Genomic DNA, 6,000 nt, shown 5'->3' on the forward strand with positions numbered 1-6,000 from the left:
TGTTCAGCCCATCCCTCGAGTGTGCGATTGCGCTTCGCGAGCATCGTGTTCTTATTTTTTCGAGATACGACAGATGGAGACTTTGTTGGGGAATCGGTTCCCTAAGCGAGTCAAGCCTAGTTAGGTCGTTTGTGTGCCTTTGTTTGTTTACTTGTGTGGCTTTTATTTATTGCTTTCATTATCTCTATTGTTATATTGATATGATATGTGTATTGGTTCCATTATGATGTGGTATTGGATAGATACTCCGATTTTAAACCTTGTGTGAAAGACTCTATACTCGGGTCTAGAGTGAAAACATGAGATAGGACGAGGTTGGGTAATGCGGGCCCCTGAGATGTAGTTCTCGTAAGGGTCGGCACGAGAACCTCGGTTAGAGTATATCCTTTGAAAATGTTGCACCCGACAGGTAGTTACCGTCAACTTAGATATTTTCGCGAGGATCCATGACTCTAAGGACCTTTGTAGAACCTTTAACTCTTTGGCCAACTAATAATGATGGTCGCGTAGTGAGGGTCCCCGAGAAAGGCCGGTACGAAGACCTCGCTCAGAATAGATTCTCTTGATGGAGTTGACATCTGGCGTGCAGTTGTCGTAAGCGACAAACATTCATGTGAATCTGTGACTCTGGGAACCATTTCTAAAACCAAAGTCTATGGTCGTGTATTGCGGGTCCCCGAGATGTAGTTCTCCTAAGAGTCGGTATGAAGACCTCACTCAGAATAGATTCCCTTGATGGAGTTGATGACCAAAATATAGTTGTCGTAAGAGGCAAACATTCTTGTGGATCTATGACTCTGGGTTTCCGTTTATCAAGCCTTAGATCATACCCTCTGAGAACCCTGTTATGGAAATCAATCTGATTCATCTGTTACCTCGGACCTTTGAACCCATGTACTGAAGAAAAAAAACAAAAAACATATGCATGGCATCACATTGCGTCCATACCATTGCATTTGCATTCATACCATTGCATTTGCATTTATTAGAATGCATTACATATCATTCAAAAACTCATCCACTGTCTATAACTCGCAGCTAATTTCTCGACACCCATATTAAACTTGTGGTAGTTGTTGAAGAACGTTAGAGCATTTGAAACCGGATCAAGTAGAGATAAGAATGATTATAGATGTCTTAAATGGCCAGGTAGACCAGACTTAGGAGCTTGTGATAGCTATGTCAAATATTCAACATTTTGTTCGAAGAATGTTGGTCCCCCACCAGGCTTTACTGTGGCGACTAACTCGATGTATGATCTTCCCCATGATTATGCTCTACAACAAGTGGATATTCCTACTTATCCTCAGCCGGTGCATATCCCGATATCTAATGAAGTCCTCATGATGCAGAAGAACCTCACTGTTCATAATGATGAAGGGAATCCTCAATTGACAAGGAATGTGCCGAATTCTCAGAGTGTCCACCTGATGACAAAGATGAATCATTCTCAAGTGAATGAAGTTGTAGAAATAGGTCGTGATATGGAGATACGATTGGGGGTTGTGGAAGGTTTTAGCACGTTGAGACTTGATGACATGTGTTTGGTGTCAAACCTGGTTATACCTCTGAAATTTAAAGTACCAAACTTCGAGAAGTACAAAGGGGGAAATTGCCCAAGACACCATTTGGTGATGTTCTATTAAAAAATGATTTCCCATACTCAAAACGATAAGCTGATGATTCATTGTTTTCTAGAAAGTTTAAGTGAGGCATCTTTGAGTTGGTACATGAAGTCAGAAAGTACCCACATTTAGTCTTGGGAGGATGTGTCTAAATGCATTTTTAAATAATTACAAATACAACTTGGACATGGATCTAGATCGAAGGCAACTGCAAAGCTTATCTAAAAAAAGCAACAAATCCTTCAGAGGATATGTGCAGCGGTGGAGAGAATTGGCAGACCAAGTGCAACCACCACTCTTAGACAAGGAATTAGTTGACATGTTCATGGATAGCTTGAAAAGTCCATACTTTGGAATGATGGTAAGCAATGTGTCATCAGACGTCTCTGACCTTGTGAAAGTAGGAGGACACATCGAGAGCGGCCTCAAAAGTAGAAGAATCCAATGTGCCTCGAGTAGCTAGACTAGCGAGATTGAATACCTTAGAGGTTTCCAAGAGAAAGAAAAAGATGTAATAAATGCAGTTATGGCAGATGATAAGTATTCGCATGATGCAACAACAAGACCCTACGATCGTTAATCTTTTTAGCGATCATCAGTTCCAGTGCCACACTATACTTGGGAAACCAGAAAATCCCATAGCGTCATACCAACAATCTTGGATCACTCCTCATTCAAATAAGCAAGCCCGGGGTCGATATCAGAATCAGCATTAGAGCCAGTGTAAGCCTCACAACAACCTGGAAAGAAGGAATACTCCTCTTGATCCAATTCCTATGACGTACAATCAACTTCTGCAACCTCTGATTCAAAGCTCATTGATGGATCCTAAACCTCTGAAGTGGTTTCCACAACCATACCCACCTAGGTATAACCCTGATATGCAATATGGATATCACGCCAGATCAATAGGGCACTCAGCTGAAGACTGCAACACTTTCAAAGCTAAGGTTCAACATTTTATCAACAAAAAGTACATATCCTTTCCAAAAGGAAACCTGGTAGTGCACATCAACCTCTCGCCCTTATAAGTGCAAAGACCTCAAAGGGCATCTTTTGAAGTCAGTGGATGAGACATGAAGTCCTCCTCAATGCTGGCAGTCATGGGGCTTTGTTATCATTTGCATTTTTGTTTTCTTTGTCTGTTAAGTGCTATTTGTTTTTAAACATTGTTGTCTTTTAATGATAATATTAATGAAGTGATCATGCATTTTGAATCAATCCATTCATATTCACTCTTTCTATTTTTCCTTCATTTGTGCAAAAAGAAAATATTACTCTCATTCACTGTTTATCAACTTTTGTTTAAGCAAAGATTGGAGGGAGGATGATGAAAACTAAATACCCGAAATTGTTGTGGTGTGCTTTCAAACAAAACTTTTTCGGTGATGTAAGGCATTTTTTAAAATCCCCAAACACTGAAGAGATAAGGAGTTAATCCCTGGTCAACCACTTTGAGCCTAGAAGTTGGTGTTTTTTGTATCTGAAACCCATAATCTTAACCAGGGGTAGGGTAGTTTGTTCAGTTAATATGACTTTTCATTCAAATTGCAAGAGGAAACATCCCACTTGAGGATCAACCACACACTTCACACACATTTTAAAGTGTCAAAGAAGTCATGAAAAAGCCAAAAAGTTATAGTGGTTGTTCCTCATCAACCAATAACATGGAAGTCATAATCTTTCAAAAAATAAAAAATAAAGAAAAGCCTTATAAGTCGAACACCATTAAAAAAATGACTTAGGCAAAAATCAGGGCATCCTGGTGAACCGAAAGCTTCAAAGAAGCGGTCCAGGAAAATTAGGGATAAACACTAATCAAAAGAGGTCATTGAATCCTCAACAAAAACAAAACAAAAATAGGATGACTTCCATTTCAAGAAAATCTCATCTTGAATCCTCATCTCACACCTTCAAACTCTCTTGAGATTTGAATGTGTATGTTGTCAATTAACTAAACATAGGACTGGAGATCATCAAGAATAAGAGGTGGTATAAAATTAAATTGTTAGCCTTATATCTAGGCATGTCAACATAACTCGTACCCACGGGTACCCACCCGAATCCGTCCCGAAATTGACGGCGAAAACCCGCTTTGACTGGGTTTGGGTCCAAGTTTGGGTCCAGGTTTGGGTTTTTCCCGATTATAAAATATGGGGATGGGTCGGGTAATGGGGACACTAGTACCCACTCCGAACCCGCCACGTTTATTTCATTATTTACATTTTTTTTTTATAATTTAGAATATTAAATATGTGGTTAATGTTTTGATATTTTAATTTGAATTTATTATTTAAAATATTTGAAATGTATGTATGGAATTTTTTTAGATTGTTTTATTTTATTATTTGTAATGTAATTTTATTTTGAAAAAAATAAATATTTCTATTAAAAAAATTGATCTCACTACATGAATGGTGGCGGGTGGGGATACCCAAACCTAACCCGAACCCGTTTGGGACAGGTTTGGGTTTTGATTCTCCATCCCCATTTGGGTTTGGGACGGGGAATGGAGATTGTTTGGGGATTCAGGTTTGGGTTTGGGGGAGGTAAAAATCGTCCCCGACCCGCCCCGTTGCCATGCCTACTTATATCCTTTCTTTCAAAAACCGTGAACCAGACCACGTTACAACCCTTAAAATACCTAATTAAGGCAGGATTTATTTTGAAAGCATACTATAACAAGGTTGCATTAACCTGACTCCGAACAATTTTTGTTGATGAAACCACCTTGCATACTTTGAATGGATAGATCAACATTGTGTTCTAATCATTGACTTGTTCATTGTGTATCACCATCATTTCAATAAAGATTGATTTCAAAAATTGCATTGCATTAAAATTACAATTTTTAAATGAACAAATTTATTTGCAAGTCAACATTTAGCATAAAAGGAATTCCAACAAAATGTAGACAATTGAGAAACTTGATTAGGTGAAAGATGTCCAGTTAAGGGCAAATCACTTTGAGCATCAGTTGATCCAAGCCAATCACCTCGAGAGTCAGTAAGTCACGAGCCACTTCAAGGTTTCAAACATTGAGGCATGTCATCTCAAAGTCTTGTTGTGATAAGTTGGTTCCGAACTCTTATCAAGGTAAATATCTTCAAATACCTAACAGACTGGGAAAAAATGAGCTACTGAAGGGAAAGTCCTCTACATACCTTCAAGCTACTCAAGAAAACTTTATTTTACGTCAGCAACTGTTGAGTTCAAGACAAGTATTAGGGAATCATTCTATCACCCCATCAAATAACCTTTTACCTTTTAACAAAGGAGTTTTGCTATAAAGGGACCTTCCATCCATTACCCACCACAGGGGCATCATTCTGGAAACCTTTAAATCATTGCATAAAGCAGTCTCATGCATTAATCATGTTGCTTCGCTATAGTGTTAATCCATGCATATCATCTCATTCATTAAGCGTATGCCCATAATGTGAAAAAAATCAAACATCAAAAACCAGTTCTCGTCTGGTAAATCATTTGAAAGTCAGTTCCTGTCTTACAATCAGTTTTCAAACAACAGTTCTCGTATGGTAGCCTTTTCTTAAAACTAGTTCCCATCTGGTGGCCTATTTGTAAACCAATTCTCGTCTGGTAATTTATTTTTAACTCTAGTTCTTGTATTGTAGCCCATTTTTTAAGTAAGTTCCCGTCTGACAGTAAATCAAAAGAAACCAGTTCTCGTCTGGTAAACTATCTAAAAGTCAGTTCTCATTTGACAATTAAAAAAAGACAAAACACCAGTTCCCGTTTGGGAATCTAACCTTTAAGTTCATTTCTCGTCTGGATGTTCATCTTCTAAATCCCATTGTTATTTGTTTCCCTTAAACCTTTGTTCGGTTTTCGCATGCATCTTCTAAAGTCCAGTTGTTACTGGAACTATCCAAAGTCCACTTGTCACTGGCATTTGCCATAAAATCCAATTGTTATTGGTATAACCAAAGTCCAGTTTTCACTGGTATTTTTTAAAACCCAATTGTTATTTGATACTCCCTAAAGTCCAGTTGTCATTGGCATCTTGTTCAAAGGATAGTTGTTACTAGTATCTGTTTTCAAATACAATTTTTATTGGTATCCTTGAGTTCCATTTGTCACTGGTATCGTTTCAAAACCCAATTTTCATTGGCGTCCCTTAAAGTCGAGTTTTCACTAGCATCATCTTCAAAACCCATTTGTCACTGATATCATCTCAAAGTACAATTGTTATTGGCACTGTTTGTTTGTATCCAATTGTTATTGGTCTTCAAAATCCAATTATTATTGGCACAATGTAAAGTCCAGTTGTCACTGGCCCCTATTGTCAAACTCCAGTTGTTATTGGGAACCAAAGTCTGGTTGTTACTAACATGCATCTTTTAAAGTCCAATTG

This window comes from Lathyrus oleraceus, chromosome 3 (assembly GCF_024323335.1).
Source record: "Lathyrus oleraceus cultivar Zhongwan6 chromosome 3, CAAS_Psat_ZW6_1.0, whole genome shotgun sequence".
NCBI lineage: Eukaryota > Viridiplantae > Streptophyta > Magnoliopsida > Fabales > Fabaceae > Lathyrus > Lathyrus oleraceus.